Source organism: Gorilla gorilla, chromosome 2 (assembly GCF_029281585.2).
Source record: "Gorilla gorilla gorilla isolate KB3781 chromosome 2, NHGRI_mGorGor1-v2.1_pri, whole genome shotgun sequence".
Classification (NCBI taxonomy): Eukaryota; Metazoa; Chordata; class Mammalia; order Primates; family Hominidae; genus Gorilla; species Gorilla gorilla.
The window spans coordinates 13,683,549-13,706,504 of NC_086017.1; positions in this window are offsets into that span (position 1 = coordinate 13,683,549).

The window sequence follows — 22,956 nt, forward strand, 5'->3', positions numbered from 1 at the left end:
GCGAAAATTTTCTCCCATTTTGTACGTTGCCTGTTCACTCTGATGGTAGTTTCTTTTGCTGTGCAGAAGCTCTTTAGTTTAATTAGATCCCATTTGTCAATTTTGGCTTTTGTTGCCATTGCTTTTGGTGTTTTAGACATGAAGTCCTTGCCCATGCCTATGTCCTGAATGGTAATGCCTAGGTTTTCTTCTAGGGTTTTTATGGTTTTAGGTCTAACATTTAAGTCTTTAATCCATCTTGAATTAATTTTTGTATAAGGTGTAAGGAAGGGATCCAGTTTCAGCTTCCTACATATGGCTAGCCAGTTTTCCCAGCACCATTTATTAAATAGGGAATCCTTTCCCCATTGCTTGTTTTTCTCAGGTTTGTCAAATACCAGATAGTTGTCGATATGTGGCGTTATTTCTGAGGGCTCTGTTCTGTTCCATTGATCTATATCTCTGTTTTGGTACCAGTACCATGCTGTTTTGGTTACTGTAGCCTTGTGGTATAGTTTGAAGTCAGGTAGTGTGATGCTTCCAGCTTTGTTCTTTTGGCTTAGGATTGACTTGGTGATGCGGGCTCTTTTTTGGTTCCATATGAACTTAAAAGTAGTTTTTTCCAAATCTGTGAAGAAAGTCATTGGTAGCTTGATGGGGATGGCACTGAATCTGTAAATTACCTTGGGCAGTATGGCCATTTTCACGATATTGATTCTTCCTACCCATGAGCATGGAATGTCCTTCCATTTGTTTGTATCCTCTTTTATTTCACTGAGCAGTGGTTTGTAGTTCTCCTTGAAGAGGTCCTTCACGTCCCTTGTAAGTTGGATTCCTAGGTATTTTATTCTCTTTGAAGCAATTGTGAATGGGAGTTCACTCATGATTTGACTCTCTGTTTGTCTGTTGCTGGTGTATAAGAATGCTTGTGATTTTTGTACATTGATATTGTATCCTGAGACTTTGCTGAAGTTACTTATCAGCTTAAGGAGATTTTGGGCTGAGACAATGGGGTTTTCTAGATATACAATCATGTCATCTGGAAACAGGGACAATTTGACTTCCTCTTTTCCTAATTGGAAAATTAGGAAATTATTTCCTTCTCCTGCCTAATTGCCCTGGCCAGAACTTCCAACACTATGTTGAATGGGAGTGGTGAGAGAGGGCATCCCTGTCTTGTGCCAGTTTTCAAAGGGAATGCTTCCAGTTTTTGCCCATTCAGTATGATATTGGCTGTGGGTTTGTCATAGATAGCTCTTATTATTTTGAGATACATCCCATCAATACCTAATTTATTGAGAGTTTTTAGCCCTAAAAGAGCTCCTGAAGGAAGCACTAAACATGGAAAGGAACAACCAGTACCAGCCACTGAAAATCATGCCAAAGTGTAAAGACCATCGAGGCTAGGAAGTAACTGCATTAACTAACGAGCAAAATAACCAGCTAACATCATAATGACAGGATCAAGTTCACACATAACAATATTAACTTTAAATGTAAATGGACTAAATGCTCCAATTAAAAGACACAGACTGGCAAATTGGATAAAGAGTCAAGACCCATCAGTGTGCTGTATACAGGAAACCCATCTCACGTGCAGAGACACACATAGGCTCAAAATGAAAGGATGGAGGAAGATCTACCAAGCAAACGGAAAACACAAAAAAGGCAGGGGTTGCAATCCTAGTCTCCGATAAAACAGATTTTAAACCAACAAAGATCAAAAGAGACAAAGAAGACCATTACATAACGGTAAAGGGATCAATTCAACAAGAAGAGCTAATTATCCTAAATATATATGCACCCAATATAGGAGCACCCAGATTCATAAAGCAAGTCCTGAGTGACCTACAAAGAGACTTAGACTCCCACACAATAATAATGGGAGACTTTAACACCCCACTGTCAACATTAGAAAGATCAACAAGACAGAAAGTTAACAAGGATCCCCAAGAATTGAACTCAGCTCTGCACCAAGCAGACCTAGTAGACATCTACAGAACTCTCCACCCCAAATCAAAAAAATATACATTTTTTTCAGCACCACACCAAACCTATTCCAAAATTGACCACATAGTTGGAAGTAAAGCTCTCCTCAGCAAATGTAAAAGAACAGAAATTATAACAAACTGTCTCTCAGACCACAGTGCAATCAAACTAGAACTCAGGATTAAGAAACTCACTCAAAACCGCTCAACTACATGGAAACTGAACAACCTGCCCCTGAATGACTACTGGGTACATAACAAAATGAAGGCAGAAATAAAGATGTTCTGTGAAACCAACGAGAACAAAGACATAACATACCAGAATCTCTGGGATACATTCAAAGCAGTGTGTAGAGGGAAATTTATAGCACCAAATGCCCACAAGAGAAAGCAGGAAAGATCCAAAATTGACACCCTAACATCACAATTAAAAGAACTAGAAAAGCAAGACCAAACACATTCAAAAGCTAGCAGAAGGCAAGAAATAACTAAAATCAGAGCAGAACTGAAGGAAATAGAGACACAAAAAACCCTTCAAAAAATTAATGAATCCAGGAGCTGGTTTTTTGAAAGGATCAACAAAATTGATAGACCGCTAGCAAGACTAATAAAGAAGAAAAGAGAGAAGAATCAGATAGATGCAATAAAAAATGATAAAGGGGATATCACCACCGATCCCACAGAAATACAAACTACCATCAGAGAATACTACGAACACCTCTACACAAATAAACTAGAAAATCTAGAAGAAATGGATAAATTCCTGGACACATACACCCTCCCAAGACTAAACCAGGAAGAAGTTGAATCTCTGAATAGACCAATAACAGGCTCTGAAATTGTGGCAATAATAAATAGCTTACCAACCAAAAAGAGTCCAGGACCAGATGGATTCACAGCCGAATTCTACCAGAGGTACGAGGAGGAACTGGTACCATTCCTTCTGAAACTATTCCAATCAATAGAAAAAGAGGGAATCCTCCCTTACTCATTTGATGAGGCCAGCATCATCCTGATACAAAAGCCAGGCAGAGACACAACCAAAAAAGAGAATTTTAGACCAATATCCTTGATGAACATTGATGCAAAAATCCTCAATAAAATACTGGCAAAGCAAATCCAGCAGCACATCAAAAAGCTTATCCACCATGATCAAGTGGGCTTCATCCCTGGGATGCAAGGCTGGTTCAATATACGCAAATCAATAAATGTAATCCAGCATATAAACAGAACCAAAGACAAAAACCACATGATTATCTCAATAGATGCAGAAAAGGCCTTTGACAAAATATTTAATTTTAAATATATGAAATTCTATGGATTTTGAACTCAGATTTTAGCACCATTGATAGCTACAAAGGGAGAAAACATATAGTTGGGAATCAACAATACTGCAGGTGAGACAGGCATGAGACATACGTATAGTAAATATAATTATTTATTGTTTATCTGAAATTCAAATGTAACTGGGTATTTTGTGTCATGTCTGGCAACCCTAGCAGAAGTGGTAATGTGTGATTTCAGAGCCTGGGTCATGAAATGCACTGTGGCTTCCTCCTTCTCTCTTGGATCACTCACTCTAGCAGAAGCCAGCTGCCATTTCATGAAGACATTCAAGCAACCCTATGGTGAGGCCCATATGGTAAAAAAAACTGAGCCCTCTGGATAATGGCTAGTGAGGAACTGAGACCCCCTATCAACAGCCACTCTCAAGTCTTTAGATGACTGTAACCCAAGCTGATATTTTGACTACAACTTCATGAGAGACACTGAACAAGAAACACCTAACAAAGCAGAATTCCAGACTCAGAGAAACTGTGAGATACTAAATATGTATTGTTTACGCTGCTAAGTTTGGGGGTAATTTGTTATGTAGCAAGAGAAAACGAATACAGCCATATTACTTAAGAAGACGTACATTTATTCAGCGTTCTAGTCAATCTTCCTGGCATACAATTAATCTTTTTGTTCAAAGAAAAGTTTTCTTGCCTTTCGTTTGAAAGTGTCACATCTCCTGTGAAATAGCCCTTAACCTGATATGGTTTGGCTGTGCCCCCAGCCGAATCTCATCTTGAAATGTAATTTCCATAATCCCCAGTGTGTCTAGGGAGGGACCAAGTTTAAGGTTGACGGCATCATGGGGGTGGTTTCCCCCATGGTGTTCTCACGATAATGAATGAGTTCTCAAGAGATATGATGGTTTTTATAAGGGGCTCTTCCTCCTTTGCTTCACACACACACCCTCTCTCTCTCACCTGCTGCCATGTAAAACATGCCTTTGCTTCTCTCTTGCCTTGCACCATGATTGTAGGTTTCCTGAGGCCTCCCAAGCCATGCAGAACTGTGAGTCAATTAAACCTCCTTCCTTTATAAATTACCCATTCTTGGGTATGTCTTTATAGCAATGTGAGAAGGGACTAATCACAGCCCTACCAGAGGAAGACCCAATATAGCACTCACTGAGTTAATTTAAGGAACATTTGATAGATAATAGTTTTCAGAACAAATTTTAAGTAAACAAAATAAGAAAATTATAATATATAATAGAACTGCAGTGTGACTTGTAGATTGCAAACTTTCACATTTATCATGTTATTTGATTATTAAAATAAAGCAAGGGTATTACCTAGCTTTTACAAGTTAAAAAAACAATAGAAGGTAGGTTTTTAGAGGTTTGATGATATCTGCAAGGTCACACAGCTAATCGCACAGCTAGAATTCTAACACAGATCGTCTAACACCCAGTTTCTTCTAAGGTTCTGCCTCTCATATATGAACAGTGTTGTCTCTTTCATTCTGACACTAGTCATTCATCTTAAATGGTGTTCTGTTGCAGGTGGTTTTCAATATCAAAAATGTCAAAATGAAGGGTGGAAAAATGGTCATCAGGCTGGGCATGGTAGCTCATGCCTGTAATCCCAGCACTTTGGGAGGCCGAGGCAGGTGGATCACAAGGTCAGGAGTTCAAGACTGGCCTAGCCAAGATGGCGAAACCCCATCTGTACTAAAAACAACAAAAATTAGCTGGGCGCAGTGGCAGGTGCCTGTAATCACAGCTACTCGGGAGGCTGAGGCAAGAGAATTGCTTGAATCTGAGTGGTAGATGTTACAGTGAGCCAAGATCATGCCACTGCACTCCAGCCTGGGCGATAGAGTGAGACTCCGTCTCAAAAAAAAAAAAAAGTCATCAATCATCTGACATGAAATCACAAAAGTGAGCATCTCTTGACCTCTGAAAAATGAGTTTTAATTCTTCTCATTAATTCAACAGCCATGGTTGACAATACCATTTGTGGTTGACTCAATCATTCAGCAAGTCCTGTCACACTATTTGACTTGACATTTCCCAACATAAGAAATGATTCTCAACAACAACAACCAAAAGACAAATATTGGGACACATTTATCACAGGCAGGAAATGCAACACAAAGAAAAGCAAGGCAAAAAGTGGAATTCTCAAACTTCCACTCATAGGAATCTGACACATGACTCCTCAACTCCCTGCCCAGGAATATTGGGTGTTGATCAAACTTAAACTGTGTTCGTTTTGCTATAAAACTCATCATTAGTTGTTCATCAATTATACTACGAAACCCCCAGTTAAGAGTCCATATTGGAACCTTATTTTTGAAGTCAATTCCAGGAAAAGTTTTGTTTCTTTTGTAAAAGCATTACGTATTGAAAGGGCAGTATTATAAATAGAAGGGGAAATAACTGTATACAAAGAGGGAACGATATCAAAGTTTGGTAGTAGAAATAAGAAGAGTAAATAAATTCAGTTAAATAAATTCAGGTCAGGAGTCATGCTTAAATAGGGAACTAATACAGTGGGATTAATCAAAGTAACTTTGGGATGGTTTCCATTCTTTTGACTAAGAACACAGTATGAAGCTGAACAAATGAAAATGTGGTGTTTGCTAAATGCTTCTCTCTGGATACTTCATTCCTGCTTGTCCTGGCATTAAAATAAGAAAAACCACATGCCAATAAAGCAAACAGTAATTAGAAATGGAGCCACAGTGATCTAGTATCTCCTTCTTGAGAAAAAGTCTAGGGAGGACTTTGGGAGATTTAAAAATTCAGGAAGGAGAAGAATTTAGTTATATACAAAAAAGTTAACTTGATATTATACTATTAAGTGGATTTCTAGATTCTGTAGACCTGTTGTTTCTCTCACTGGTGCTGGTTAAGTCATTTTAGGCAAAAAATAAGGTCATTGTAATTCAGATTCTTTCATCTATTTCACTTGTTAGCATTGCTACTTGAAAAGAAATCCCAGTAGCCTAGGACTAGAAAAGGGTGAATACTCACTCATCTGGTGCCCTGAATAAGTTCAGTAAAATGAAACAATTGCACACCCTGCCATTACTATTTCCCAGGAATGGTGTGTCTGCTCTAAGGTGGGGAATAAGGGATAGAGCCAACACTGGCTTCTTCCTTTCTGGCAAGGAAAGTGTATCAAGTGGTCACAAAACCTCAAAGATCCTACATGTTACACTTCTCTCTTTTGAGGAAACTGTTACAAGAAGATGCTTACTCAGAGGTTTGGCATGCTTTTTCCACTAGACCAGGTCGAATTAGCCACACCTGGTTGAACTGGTGTTCTATATGCTGGGAAATAACGTCTTGGGTTACTTGACTTGAGAACTGTGCCCAACAGAAATGCTCCATATTGAACAGTGACCAACAATTCCAACCAGTTCTCCTTTCTTGGGGAAGTGGAATGCAAGATATACATAGAGAATTGTCAATCAACTCAGTAAGGGAGTAGAAGTAAACTGAGAAAAAAATATGAACCATGAAGGCAGCTGACTTAAGGGTTATTCTTGGGTTACTAAACCGCCATATACATTCAAGCTACGAACAAGGCATGCCTCTACAGTTACTGACAAGGTTTCCACTGTTTTCTTGCCTTCTGGAATATTCTAACAGTAAAATATCACAGGAAGTAAAATAAATATGTATCCTTCTTGCCACCAGAAGGAAACTGGGGAATCTCATAATTTTTAGTGAATCTCATAATTTTTAGTGTTGCCATTTTTGTCTTGGCAACCAGGAAGCTCTTAGCCAAACTTACGTTTAACAACTATATAAAATCCAATGGTCATAGTTTTGCTGCTTCTTCCATCTTGGTCCTCATTTTATATTCCCTATATATAAAGTTTGAGTGTGTGCATGTGTGTTTTAGACATCAAAAGTTTCAAAAAACTAGTTTCTCAGTCTTTGGAGGGCCAGGTAGCTAAGAAACCAAGACCTCCAGCCTTTAGAAGTACCTTCTAAAATCTGCCTTCTCGAATATTTTTATGTTGGCCTTCAAATGTCAAGGTCTTTCAGTTTTAGCAATTTCTAATTTATATCACAAAGAAAGAAATTGAAGTAAAAGTAACAAACATCTTTCCAAAGTTCAGACACAATCCTACATGAATAATTCTGATTCCAGACACAGATGGGTGATGACTAAATATAAGAATAAAAGATGAATACTTGCTTATCAGCCCATTCTTAGCCATTAATTTTTGAGTTAAGATCAAAAGCCTTCTGCAATGCTGTTTTAGTTATAAATATCATAGTAATCAGGTAAGTTTACATCTATATTATGCATTGTTCTAAGGAAGGGAGTAAAATCTCTGATAATTTAATAAGGCTTTTCTTTTTCTTTCCTTTTTTTTTTTTTTTTTTTTTTGAGACAGAGTCTCATGCTGTTGCCTAGGCTGGAGTGCAGTGGTACAATCTCAGCTCACTGCAAGCTCTGCCTCCCTGGTTCAAGTGATTTTTGTGCCACAGTCTGTCGAGTAGCTGGGATTAAAGGCATGCACCACCATGCCCAGCCAATTTTTGTATTTTTAGCAGAGACAGGGTTTTGCCACGTTGGCCAGACTGGTCTCAAATTCCTGACCTCAAGTGATCCACCTGCCTTGGCCTCCCAAAGTGCTAGGATTACAGGTGTGAGCCACCACACCTGGCCTAAAAAGGCTTATCCTAAACATTTCCATAAATAGGATTTGAAATTTTTCTAGTTCACCTTCCTTTTCTCTTTGCTGTGTCTTTACATGTCATTTGATTTCACATGTCATTTATCAGAGAGCAGGGAGTGCTTTATCACTCTCCAAAGTTCATAGCCTCCTCATTAATAATCAAACCTGAAGGGGTGATAGCCTAAACCTGAAAAAAATCATACCACATATTTACTGTCAGGCACTCCAAAGAACTCACATATTTTCAAATACTTCTGTTTAATAGAGGGCCAGCTATTACCTGCTTTCCTCAAGCCTCAGTGCTAACTTGGATGAAAACATTTTACTGAACACAACTATTACCTTGTTTCAGCCATGATTGTCAAATGTCCCCAGATAGCTGCTCTCAGTCATCACTGTAGGCAAGAATGGGTGCCCCTCAGGACCAGAATCAGACACAGAAACAAGCAAAGCCCAAAGTATGTAAGTGATCCACTGAGGTGAGTTCACACATTAAAAAGAAGAAAATAAAATGCATGTATACTACTCTGCAATCCACTCTCAGGTCATTTGAAAGCAAGTCAAAGGAGAGAAGGAGTTAGGGGGATGATGTATACAACTGTGGATTCTACAAAAATTTTATTTGATATAAAGCATTCAATGCATCTAAAGTCATAGAATGTTATAACTGGAAGAGTCTTAGAGACAAAGCCTAGCATCCTCACTTTATAGATGAGAAAGGTAAAAAAAGAGCCAGGAAATAACTGTCCATGCCACCATGCTGGTACCAGGAAGAGCTTTGGGGTTTGGCAATCTGGGGTGAGGTTCCAACTCTGCCACTTATTTTATCCCACTTAGCTTCAATTTCCTCCCAGGTAAAATAAAGATCCTAATCATGCCTAGATCACAAGATGAGTGTAACAATTAAATATGACATGCACATAAAGTAATCATCACAATGCTTGGCACATAGTAAGTGCTCGATAAATGTTAGCTATTAGAATGATTATCCATGATAGAGATCCATCCTAGAACACAAATTGGAGCCAGCCATAATATGTGAGGAAATCCTCCCCTTCAGTTCAGCTCCTAGACACTGGGCCAGAATAGGTCCTGAAGGCATGAGGTGAAGACGGGGAATGGGATCTGGCTGTATTTCCAAAATCTTCCATATATAGACCTGAAAGCTGAAACCGAATGCTACACTATTAGATTCATCTCAGAGTTCCCTGGGGATATTAGAAATTAACAATCACCAAATGTGAAGGTAAAGAGACTGTAAATCATAGACCTTTATGCTGAAAAATATCTCAGGTATCTTGTAGTCTAACATACCTTGATTTTGGAATCCTCAAGAGCAAGACCTTGCTCCTTTATTATTATTTAGTTTTTGGAGAGGCAGAGATCCCATTACAAGGTTATACATATGTCGAACTCAATGAATGCTTGTGCAAGGTGGGAAGATCATCATTTACTGGTCTTTAAGCCTTGTCTCTGTTATATGGGGTTACCTTTGTCCATGAATTTTGTGAAGCAATCATTCAGTAGCACATTCTAAGCTTGTATTGATGGTAACAATAGCCAGCATAAAGCGGGCAGTTTCTAACCAGACAATGAGCAACCCCTTTACGTGGATCATATCCCCACAACAAGTCACGCACCAAGGTCATACAAGTAGTAAATAGTGATGCCAGGATTCAGCCTAGGGAATCTTGGGCTGATTTTGTGCTCTTAGTACATTTTTGGTCTCTAAATATGACAAAAGAATTTATAATATTTCTCATACTTTCTTACTCTGGTAACCTTCTGCACTCCTTTTTCCTTGACCAGAATTTATACCCTTACCCAATAAAATAGGTTGTGGATACCACAGTCAGAGGTAGTTACTTGAAACACCTGTGTGCATGAGTGCACACACACACACACACACACACACACACACACACATACACGGACAAGTTACAGCACATGGGGCACAATGAGAACAAAGAGAGACTGCAGTAAAACAATTGCCACAACTGTACATTGTCTTCTGTCAAAGGAAATCAACCAAGTCGAGAGTACTTGCAAAAGCACAGCAAAGCCATGTGTTTACCAACACTTGGGAAAACTGAAGTTTAAACCCAAGGCCAGACATTAAATATTATTATGTAAGGCACCAGTTCTGTATCAAGTCCTTTCAAGGCTTAACAGCCAAATTAGCAATAAATTCTGATAGCCTCATCTATCAGCTCTGTTCAGCCAATCCAATGGCAACATTGTGTTTCTTCGCAGGTCCAGGGAACACACGCTTGCAAAGGAAAAAAATGCACTTGATTAGATTTGGTTTTGAATAATTGGTTCATTGAAATTCTTGAGCTGAAGAAAAATGGCATTTCTAATTTATAGAAATCACAATTTGAAATATAGTTATGACTGCTCAGAGAACCCCTAGAACTAAATAAATTTAAGTTAGCACATTTAAGAAAGCCATTAAGAGGTACCTAACGACAGCCCCACCAATTGTCTCTACAATAGAGCCTGTGTGGAACCCTGCCAAAAGCCAGCTCCCTTGTTCTCCTGGCTGAGGCTGTGTGTGGCTTGATGCTTGAGAGCTCAGCTTTGGTGTATCAAGGCCACCCACCTAGCAAGCCCAGGAACCTGACGGGGCCTGACATGGTTTGGCTGTGGCCCCACCCAAATCTCAACTCGAATTGTATCTCCCAGAATTCCTACGTGTTGTGGGATGGACTCCGGGGAGGTAACTGAATCATGGGGGCTGGTCTTTCCCGTGCTATTCTCCTGACATGATTAAGTCTCATGAGATCTGATGGGTTTTTCAGGGGTTTCTGCTTTTGTTTCTCTCATTTTCTCCTGCTGCCACCATGTAAAAAGTGCCTTTTGCCTCCCACCATGATTCTGAGGCCTCTCCAGCCATGTGAAACTGTAAGTCCAATTAAACCTCTTTTTCTTCCCAGTCTCGGGAAGAAAAGCAGCATGAACACGGACTAATACAGAGCCTAAGAAGGAGAAGGGCAGCACATTCTGGGCAGAAAAGGAGAGAAGGAAAAATCGCTTCCATTAGCAACTCCAGCACATCTTTGGGAGGAATCTTTCATAGGCGCACACTGCCTGCTTGCAAATATCCCCACTAACCTGCACTGGGTATGCTGGGCACTCAGTTATCCTAGCATCTTAAAGAGCCAGGAAAGACTACTCCAGACCTGTCTGACCATTGCAAGGCAAGGTGGAATGTTATTATGTATGGTATCTGAGTGACAAAGGAGAATCTATGCTTCTCCTCCAGCCTTGTTTCATGGGCATATCAGTGTGGTTTAGATTGTGTAATATCTCTTAATTATTACATGCAAATTCAGGCAAGCAGTATGGGACAGAAAAGATCTCCAGGTCACTTTAGTAACCTAGGCCTCTGCAGATGAGTCAGTGAGTCAGCCAGGATCTCTGAATGAGAGGAGTAAACTTTTGACCTCAAGAAGCTTTCTGTGATCTGGTGATTACCACAGCAGAGCCCAATCCATCAGCTTTGAAAAAACAGTGAACTCTGGTGACCTGGTTTGGCCCAACCTCACTGCTGTGATAAAAAGCACGACTCCTGTCTTTTGATACACCATGGCCCATTTTCAAAATTGCTTCTGAGAAAGTAAATGAGACCCCAGTTTGAAAGAAATGAGGCCAGACTGAAAGATGTCCTTCCCTAAGCATTTGGCAAGCATGGAAATGACATCTGTAGGCTTATCATTCCCAGGCCCCTATCCATTTCACTCAAATAGGTCCCTGCTCACCACTTTTAGTAACACCCACTGGACACAAACTAGGATATGGGTAGAATTGGGATACAGGCAGAATTTGCCTTTGGCATCACTGTGGTAGACATAGAAAGGCATGGTCCAGGCCCCCTTCAAGGAAGGCCTTGCTTCCCTGCCACAGGGAGTATCGCCAGCAGACAGCCTCCAGCTGTCAGCCTCTGCAGGACCACCTTAGCTGCAGAGAGCTGGCTCACAGAGGTCATGCCCTTCCCAGGATAGCTTTTATCCAGTGGCTGAGAAAAGTGGGGCTAGACAGGTCTTGCCATTCAGCCTGTAGCAGGACACTATGCAGGGCAATGCTCCCTGCAGCACTCCCTGCCAACCTGGCCATGGGTTTCTTGGGCCTGCATCACAGTTTAACTTATTCCTCTGTCCAATTTTGCTTGCTGTTCCCCTTTGCAGGTGTGGAAACCCAAGAAATGTCTTGCATCTCAAACTCCATTTTAGCATCTGCTTCTTGAGAACCCAATCAGTGACAATCACCTTTTTCTGTTCTGTGATCTTAACTCCTCTTAATTGCATCCCCTTTAGCCCAACACTCCAAAATAAGTTGATAAAAAATACTTAACTGGTTGGAAGTTTCTGGTCCTACTTTTATATATTGTCCAAAGCATGATGTAGTAACATTAACACAGGCTTTGGAAACAGAGCTCTGGGTTCAAATCCCAGCTCTGTGTTATCTGGGTCATGGTACCTAATCTCTGTGAGCCTAAATTTTCTCCTCCATCAAGTGGACATATTGCCATCTACCTAGTAGGTTTGTTGCAGGAATTAAATACAATCACATATACAACACACCTAACACAATGCCTCGTACACAGTAGGTGTCTAGTAGTTGATTATATATTGTTATGGGTCCTTTGGCACTTCACATGTACTCTCCTTGTATTCTAATTTAACTTTTTGGGTATTTCTTCCTTGCTTCTTCTATGAAACTCTGAATTCCTGGAGAGCAAGAAATATGCTATTTACTTAATCTGGATTTTCTATATAATGCTCTGATGGTTAATACTCAGTGTCAAACTGATTGGCTTGAAGGATGCAACATTGATCCTGGGTTTGTCTGTGAGGGTGTTGCCAAAGGAGATTAACATTTGAGTCAGTGGGCTGGATAAGGCAAACCCACCCTTAATCAGGTGGGCACCATCTAAACAGCCACCAGCGAATATAAAGCAGGCAGAAAAGAATGAAACACTTGAGGAGGCAGTCTGCACATTCTCAGATCTCCAGCTGCATGCTGGGAGAACCACTACTCTCTTCAAAGCTGTCAGACAGGGACATTTAAGTCTGCAGAGGTTACTGCTGTCTTTTTGTTTGTCTGTGCCCTGCCCCCAGAGGTGGAGCCTACAGAGGCAGGCAGGCCTCCTTGAGCTGTGGTGGGCTCTACCCAGTTCGAGCTTCCAGGCTGCTTTGTTTACCTAATCAAGCCTGGGCAATGGCAGGCACCCCTCCCCCAGCCTCGCTGCTACCTTGCAGTTTGATCTCAGACTGCTGTGCTAGCAATCAGGGAGACTCTGTGGGCATAGGACCATCTGAGCCAGGTGTGGTGTATAATCTCCTGGTGTGCCGTGTTTTAAGCCTGTTGGAAAAGCGCAGTATTAGGGTGGGAGTGACCCAATATTCCAGGTGCCGTCTGTCACCCCTTTCTTTGACTAGGAAAGGGAGCTCCCTGACCCCCTGGGCTTCCCAAGTGAGGCAATGCCTCGCCCTGCTTCAGCTCGCACCTGGTGCACTGCACCCACTGTCCTGCACCTGCTGTCTGGCACTCCCAAGTGAGATGAACCCAGTACCTCAGAGGGAAATGCAGAAATCACCCATCCTCTGCGTTGCTCATGCTGGGAGCTGTAGACCGGAGCTGGTCCCACTCGGCCATCTTGGCTCCTCCTCAAGTGGGTCCCTGACGCCCGAGCAGCCTAACCAGGAGGCACCCCCCAGTAGGGGCAGACTGACACCTCACACAGCCGGGTACGCCTCTGAGAAAAAACTTCCAGAGGAACGATCAGGCAGCAGCATTTGTGGTTCACCAATATCCACTGTTCTACAGCCACCACTGTTCTGCAGCACTGCTGCTGATACCCAGGCAAACAGCGTCTGGAGTGGACCTCTAGCAAACTCCAACAGACCTGCACCTGAGGGTCCTGTCTAGTAGAAGGAAAACTAACAAACAGAAAGGAAATCCACACCAAAAACCCACATGTACATCACCATCATCAAAGACCAAAAGTAGATAAAACCACAAAGATGAGGAAAAAACAGCAGAAAAACTGGAAACTCTAAAAAGCACAGTGCCTCTCCTCCTCCAAAGGAACGCAGCTCCTCAACAGCAACAGAACAAAGCTGGACGGAGAATGACTTTGACAAGTTGAGAAAAGAAGGCTTCAGATGATCAAACTACTCCAAGCTACAGGAGGAAATTCAAACCAATGGCAAAGAAGTTAAAAACTTTGAAAAAAAATTAGACGATTGGCTAACTAGAATAACCAATGCAGAGAAGTCCTTAAAGGAGCTGATGGAGCTGACAGCCAAGGCTTGAGAACTATGTGAAGAATGCAGAAGCCTCAGGAGCCGATGCAATCAACTGGAAGAAAGGGTATCAGTGATGGCAGACTAAATGAATGAAATGAAGTGAGAAGGGAAGTTTAGAGAAAGAAGAATAAAAAGAAATGAACAAAGCCTCCAAGAAATATGGGACTATGTGAAAAGACCAAATCTACATCTGATTGGTGTACCTGAAAGTGACGGGGAGAATGGAACCAAGTTGGAAAACACTCTGCAGGATATTATCCAGGAGAACTTCCCCAACCTAGCAAGGCAGGCCAACATTCAGATTCAAGAAATACAGAAAATGCTACAAAGATACTCCTCGAGAAGAGCAACTCCAAGACACATAATTGTCAGATTCACCAAAGTTGAAATGAAGGAAAAAATGTTAAGGGCAGCCAGAGAGAAAGATCAGGTTACCCACAAAGGGAAGTCCATCAGACTTACAGCGGATCTCTCAGCAGAAACTCTACAAGCCAGAAGAGAGTGGCGACCAATATTCAACATTCATAAAGAAAACAATTTTTAAACTAGAATTTCATATCCAGCCAAACTAAGCTTCATAAGTGAAGGAGAAATAAAATCCTTTACAGACAAGCAAATGCTGAGAGATTTTGTCACCACCAGGCCTGCCCTAAAAGAGCTCCTGAAGGAAGCACTAAACATGGATAAGAACAACCGGTACCAGCCACTGTAAAAACACGCCAAAATGTAAAGACCATCGAGACTAGGAAGAAATGGCATCAACTAACGAGCAAAATAACCAGCTAACATCATAATGACAGGATCAAGTTCACACATAACAATATTAACCTTAAATGTAAATGCGCTAAATCCTCCAATTAAAAGACACAAACTGGCAAATTGGATAAAGAGTCAAGATCCATCAGTGTGCTGTATACAGGAAACCCATCTCACGTGCAGAGGCACACATAAGCTCAAAATAAAGGGATGGAGGAATATCTACCAAGCAAATGGAAAACAAAAAAAGGCAGGGGTTGCAATCCTAGTCTGTGATAAAACAGACTTTAAACCAACGAAGATCAAAAGAGACAAAGAAGACCATTACATAACGGTAAAGGGATCAATTCAACAAGAAGAGCTAACTATCCTAAATATATATGCACCCAATACAGGAGCACCCAGATTCATAAAGCAAGTCCTGAGTGACCTACAAAGAGACTTAGACTCCCACACATTAATAATGGGAGACTTTAACACCCCACTGTCAACATTAGACAGATCAAGGAGACAGAAAGTTAACAAGGATATCCAGGAATTGAACTCAGCTCTGCACCAAGCGGACCTAATAGAAATCTACAGAACTCTCCACCCCAAATCAATAGAATATACATTTTTTTCAGCACCACACCAAGCCTATTCCAAAATTGACCACACAGTTGGAAGTAAAGCTCTCCTCAGCAAATGTAAAAGAACAGAAATTATAACAAACTGTCTCTCAGACCACAGTGCAATCAAATTAGAACTCAGGATTAAGAATCTCACTCAAAGCCGCTCAACTACATGGAAACTGAACAACCTGCTCCTGAATGACTACTGGGTACATAACGAAATGAAGGCAGAAATAAAGATGTTCTTTGAAACCAACGAGAACAAAGACACAACATACCAGAATCTCTGGGAAACATTCAAAGCAGTGTGTAGAGGGAAATTTATAGCACTAAATGCCCACAAGAGAAAGCAGGAAAGATCCAAAATTGACACCCTAACATCACAATTAAAAGAACTAGAAAAGCAAGAGCAAACACATTCAAAAGCTAGCAGAAGGCAAGAAATAACTAACATCAGAGCAGAACTGAAGGACATAGAGACACAAAAAACCCTTCAAAAAATTAATGAATCCAGGAGCTGGTTTTTTGAAAAGATCAACAAAATTGATAGACCGCTAGCAAGACTAATAAAGAAGAAAAGAGAGAAGAATCAAATAGACGCAATAAAAAATGATAAAGGGGATGTCACCACCGATCCCACAGAAATACAAACTACCATCAGAGAATACTACGAACACCTCTACACAAATAAACTAGAAAATCTAGAAGAAATGGATAAATTCCTGGACACATACACCCTCCCAAGACTAAACCAGGAAGAAGTTGAATCTCTGAATAGACCAATAACAGGCTCTGAAATTGTGGCAATAATCAATAGCTTACCAACCAAAAAAAGTCCAGGACCAGATGGATTCACAGCCGAATTCTACCAGAGGTACAAGGAGGAGCTGGTACCATTCCTTCTGAAACTATTCCAATCAACAGAAAAAGAGGGAATCCTCCCTAACTCATTTTATGAGGCCAGCATCATCCTGATACCAAAGCCGGGCAGAGATACAACAAAAAAAAGAGAATTTTAGACCAATATCCTTGATGAACATTGATGCAAAAATCCTCAATAAAATACTGGCAAACCGAATCCAGCAGCACATCAAAAAGCTTATCCACCATGATCAAGTGGGCTTCATCCCTGGGATGCAAGGCTGGTTCAACATACGCTAATCAATAAATGTAATCCAGCATATAAACAGAACCAAAGACAAAAACCACGTGATTATCTCAATCAATGCAGAAAAGGCCTTTGACAAAATTCAGCAAACTTCATGCTAAAACGTCTCAATAAATTAGGTATTGATGGGACGTATCTCAAAATAATAAGAGCTATCTATGACAAACCCACAGCCAATATCATACTGAATGGACAAAAACTGGAAGCATTCCCTTTGAAAAGTGGCACAAGACAGGGATGCCCTCTCTCACCACTCCTATTCAACATAGTGTTGGAAGTTCTGGCCAGGGCAATTAGGCAGGAGAAGGAAATAAAGGGTATTCAATTAGGAAAAGAGGAAGTCAAATTGTCCCTGTTTGCAGATGACAAGGTTGTATATCTAGAAAACCCCATTGTCTCAGCCCCAAATATCCTTAAGCTGATAAGCGACTTCAGCAAAGTCTCAGGATACAAAATCAATGTACAAAAATCACAAGCATTCTTACACACCAATAACAGACAACCAGAGAGCCAAATCATGAGTGAACTCCCCCCATTCACAATTGCTTCAAAGAAAATAAAATACCTAGGAATCCAACTTACAAGGGATGTGAAGGACCTCTTCAAGGAGAACTACAAACCACTGCTTAATGAAATTAAAGAGGATACAAAGAAATGGAAGAACATTCCATGCTCCTGGGTAGGAAGAATCAATATTATGAAAATGGCCATACTGACCAAGGTAATTTATAGATTCAATGCCATCCCCATCAAGCTACCAATGACTTTCTTCACAGAATTGGAAACAACTACTTTAAAGTTCATATGGAACCAAAAACAGCCTGCATCGCCAAGTCAATCCTAAGCCAAAAGAACAAAGCTGGAGGCATCACGCTACCTGACTTCAAACTATACTACAAGGCTACAGTAACCAAAACAGCATGGTACTGGTACCAAAACAGAGATATAGATCAATGGAACAGAACAGAGCCCTCAGAAATAATGCCGCATATCTACAACCATCTGATATTTGACAAACCTGAGAAAAACAAGCAACGGGGAAAGGATTCCCTATTTAATAAATGGTTTTGGGAAAACTGGCTAGCCATATGTAGAAAGCTGAAACTGGATCCCTTCCTTACACCTTATACAAAAATTAATTCAAGATGGATTAAAGACTTAAATGTTAGACCTAAAACCATAAAAACCCTAGAAGAAAACCTAGGCAATACCATTCAGGATATGGGCATGGGCAAGGACTTCATGTCTAAAACAGCAAAAGCAATGGCAACAAAAGCCAAAATTGACAAATGGGATCTAATTAAACTAAAGAGCTTCTGCACAGCAAAAGAAACTACCATCAGTGTGAACAGGCAACCTACAAAATGGGAGAAAATTTTCGCAACCTACTCGTCTGACAAAGGGCTAATATCCAGAATCTACAATGAACTCAAACAAATTTACAAGAAAAAAACAAACAACCCCATCAAAAAGTGGGTGAAGGATATGAACAGACACCTGTCAAAAGAAGACATTTATGCAGCCAAAAAACACATGAGAAAATGCTCACCATCACTGGCCATCAGAGAAATGCAAATCAAAACCACAATGAGATACCATCTCACACCAGTTAGAATGGCAATCATTAAAAAGTCAGGAAACAACAGGTGCTGGAGAGGATGTGGAGAAACAGGAACACTTTGACACTGTTGGTGGGACTGTAAACTAGTTCAACCATTGTGGAAGTCAGTGTGGCGATTCCTCAGGGATCTAGAACTAGAAATACCATTTCACCCAGCCATCCCATTACTGGGTATATACCCAAAGGATTATAAATCATGCTGCTATAAAGACACATGCACACGTATGTTTATTGCGGGACTACTCACAATAGCAAAGACTTGGAACCAACCCAAATGTCCAATAACGATAGACTGGATTAAGAAAATGTGGCACATATATACCATGGAATACTATGCGGCCATGAAAAATGAAGAGTTCATGTCCTTTGTAGGGACATGGATGAAACTGGAAACCATCATTCTCAGCAAACTATAGCAAGGACAAAAAACCAAACACCGCATGTTCTCACTCATAGGTGGGAATTGAACAATGAGAACATACGGACACAGGAAGGGGAACATCACACTCCAGGGAGAGTTATGGGGTGGGGGGCGGGGGGAGGGATAGCATTAGCAGATATACCTAATGCTAAATGACGAGTTAATGGGTGCAGCACACCAACATGGCACATGTATACATGTGTAACAAATCTGCACATTGTGCACATGTACCCTAAAAGTATAATAATAAGAAAATTTTAAAAAAAGAAAAAAAAAGCATTAGACAATGATGGGCCTAGCCTCCCAGCCTACATCTTTCTTCCATGCTTGATGCTTCCTGCCCTTGAACATTGGACTCCAGGTTCTTCAGTTTCGGCACTCTGACTGGCTCTCCTTGCTCTTCAACTTGCAGACAGCCTGTTGTGGGACCCTGTGATTGTATAAGTTAATACTTAATAAAATCCCCCTTATATATATCCTATTATTTCTGTCCCTCTAAGACAACCCTGACAAATACAGATGCCAAGATGGATTGATGTTGTACACGATATATAAAATTTTTGTCAATTAAAAAAATATTGAGAAAAGAAGGAATGACTTGAAATATAGCAAAGGTGTCTTCAATATAGTAACCAAGCTGAAACTTGGTTCTTGGTGTGCACAGTTACAATAGCAAGCCTAGTACCTACTAGTAGATATATAAAGGCATCAAAGTAGATTTTGCCTTCTATTCACCACTGCAAGACCAAATACATAATAGCTAATAATGGACAGCAGATAGATGATTGGCACCCGAAGAGCAATTGCAGAAATGATTAAGAAACCTAAGTAGACATTGCATGAGTAGACTCATGTCTATCCCATCCCACATGATCAGTCCAATTTAATCACCCTATTCATCCTCTGGGGGCTCAGTTGGTCCAAGGAGGGGCACGGGTCTTTGGCCCAAACAGACTGAAGAGAAGGAACTATATTATGTAGTTGGCTAGGAGATTTTTCTTCTCTCTCACATTGGATGTGAAAAGCATGACGCTTCAATTTACATAAAGTCTCCAGGAGAACCAGCAAAGGATGAAGCTGATGCAGAAGATCACAGAGCAGAGAGACGAAAGTTCTTGGGTTCCTGTGACATTGTTGAGCTGCTGAATCACTGAAATATAAAGCCTGCGCTACCTCTTATCTTCCTGTTATATAAGAGAATAAATGTCCTTTAGGCCATTTCAGTCTAGGATTCTATTACTTTGAATTTGCAGCAGAAAGTATCCTGAGAGGTAAGGCAAATATTCAATATACAATCACAACTATCCAGGGTTTCTTTTATGCTTAGAGCCATATCAGAATTTTTAGTTTTTTGTTTTTTTTTTTTTTTTTTTAGCAGAAAGAGGCCACCTAATCTGAACTCATTTACGGATTAGGAAACTGAAGTTCAGAAAGGCTGAATGAGTTGCCTGAGAAGGCAGAACTCAGAAATAGCAGAGTCAGGACTCGACATCCCCAACTCAGGCATTAACCTGTTCATCCAACAGCATTTATGGGTATCTACTATGTGCCAGGCACTGTGCTCTTTTGTCAGCATCACCCCAGTTCCAAAAACGTATCATGGAAATGAACTCTTAATACAGTATTTGCAACTGGAGCCAATGAACAATAATAAATGTTTCACAAGACCCTGTTAAGACAGAAGCCACAGATACTCTTCACCAACCAGGAAATAAGAGTCACCTAAGGAAGAGATGGGAGGAATGTCAAGCTGATTGGAGAGATTTATCAGAATTAAAAAAAAAAAAATTCCAGTACACCCAGAGAAGACAGGTATGTAATAAGATTACCTGGGCTCATTCACTTTTTTCCTAGCTGTAAAACTATAAAATGTATTCCTGTAAAAATCATATAAAAAATGAAAGATAAGGAAAATAAATGCTATTTTACTCAAGGCATATGTACTTGAGCTCAAGTCAGGAGTGCCACAGTCCATCAACTCAACTGAAAAGAATTTAGGAAGGTACAAGGTGAAGTAAAAACAGATACCAGTTTTTCAGCAATAACATCAGCAAAGGCTGATATGGAGTCTTGTCAGTTTTGTTAGCATAAAGCATGGCATTTGGAAGGCAGAAGTGCCTCGCCAGAACGGGGAGCAGCCAAACCCATTGTGGCTTCAGCTCCATCAGAAGAATCTTGGTGCCTTGAGCAAGGCCATCTCTACCACATGAGCATGTGAGAGCCAAGTTGGGTAATATTGAAGTGGTAGGTCAGTCAGTGCTTGCCACACTCACAGCCTGTTTTGAGAAAAGCAGTTCTTTGAGTAGGGAAGGCCATCTTCTGTACGCATGAATAGCCTCACTCCAGCCAGAACTCTGTGAACTTGACCCAAGGTCAGCCAACTCAAAGACTGGCCATCAATCCATGGAGGTAACTGAACATGGCTTTTGAAAAATGTAGGCTCCTAAACTCTACCCCAGAACCACCAGCTCAGATTATCTGGAGTGGATTCCCAAACTTTCTCTTCAGCAAGGTGATTGTCATGCACAAAGCTAACGTTTTAAAAATATTGATCTAATTCAGACTGTTTATTTTTATAGACGAAGAAACTGAGGCACAGAGAGGTCACAAAAACAAAACTACTTTTTTTCCATGTATATTTACCTTTTCTATCAGAGATACTACCACTGAACAGATGGCTTTCCTTGACGGATGGTTTCATTAGCAGTGTCTGAGTACTTATCTTCTGTTTGCCATGTATTTCTCTTCCTGTGTTTACGTTTTGCATTCATTCATTCATTCACTATGTAGTTGGCTAGGACACTTATTGAGTGTCCATTATGGACCAAGTCTTTTCCTAGGTTCCAGGAAACAGAATCCCAAAATCTCTGATCAAGAAATTATGTGTTGCCTCCATAAATAAAATTATAAACAAGATTTATTTCTATTTGTATCACCCTTCATTCTAAATACCCACGTGCTTATGATGTCCTTACCTAGCAGTCTTTCAATAAGAATTATTGACAGAACAGATCCACTGTCGTGCTGAATTTCATCCCCCACAAAAATCAAAAACTAAATCTTGCTTGTGTTCTTACTCAGAAATAGGAAGAAATATGTCTTCTTACAATGAGGCATTCGCTAATGCAGCCAGATTTTAAACTGTTCACCCAGATCTAAGACCATCTAGATTTCTAACAGAGCAATGGTCATTAAACATCTAATAACCACCCAGGCACAAAGAAGACCATTAGCTGTGCAAACCGGCATGTATCCAACAAAGATGATCTGGGCACACAGTCCCTGTTGCTCTCATTTGAAATGTTTCTCTCTTTTATTGTCTGAAGATCATGATAAAATGCCTCTAAGCAGTACAAAAGGCCCATGATTTTTATTAAAATTGAGCACATAAAGAGACCAAAAAGAAAAAAAGAAAGTACCTGCCAATGGAGGCAAGGAATAGGTCACAGAAAAAACTAGATATGAGGGAGAGGACATTGGGAGAGGCACTTAGAGGGCCGGGATGCTGGAGTAAAAACTAGCTGTGACTCAAGTGGAAGGTTCTGAACATAGGAAGGATGTAAACATGTCAGTCAACAAGATCACCATTAGCTTCCTCACGGTTTGAAGGGGCAGGGGTCATGGAACAGAGACCGGGAGTGGATCTGCCCAAACCTTCCATCCGCCACTTACTGGACCTCATTGTTAGAGGAGGGGTAAGGGGCACAGCAAGAAAAGTACTGAAGAGGAAAGAAAGTGGCAGGGAAGAGAAAAGTGGTAGAAGAAAAATATAGCCTAGTCCCTTGCATAATTTCAGAGGGAGCACAGGAAATTTAAACTGTCAAAGCAAGAAATAAAAATAATACCTACAACCCTTAAATATAGCACTTTACATATTGTGAAGTATTTCAGAGCCATTTTCTCCTTGACACTACCTCCTCACTCCATTTTTCCTTGGCCGCTGCTTATCATCTCTGGGTGCTGAAGTCTCTTGATGTGAACAGAATGGAGAACACTTTGGTCTTTACCTATCACCTCTACACCTTTTGTTTCCCAGGAACAGAGGCCACAAAAGAGCTGTAAGAGCAGAGTGAAGCAGGCTCATCCTGGTAATTTGTAGTTTTGCAGATAAAGAACACTTTCCTC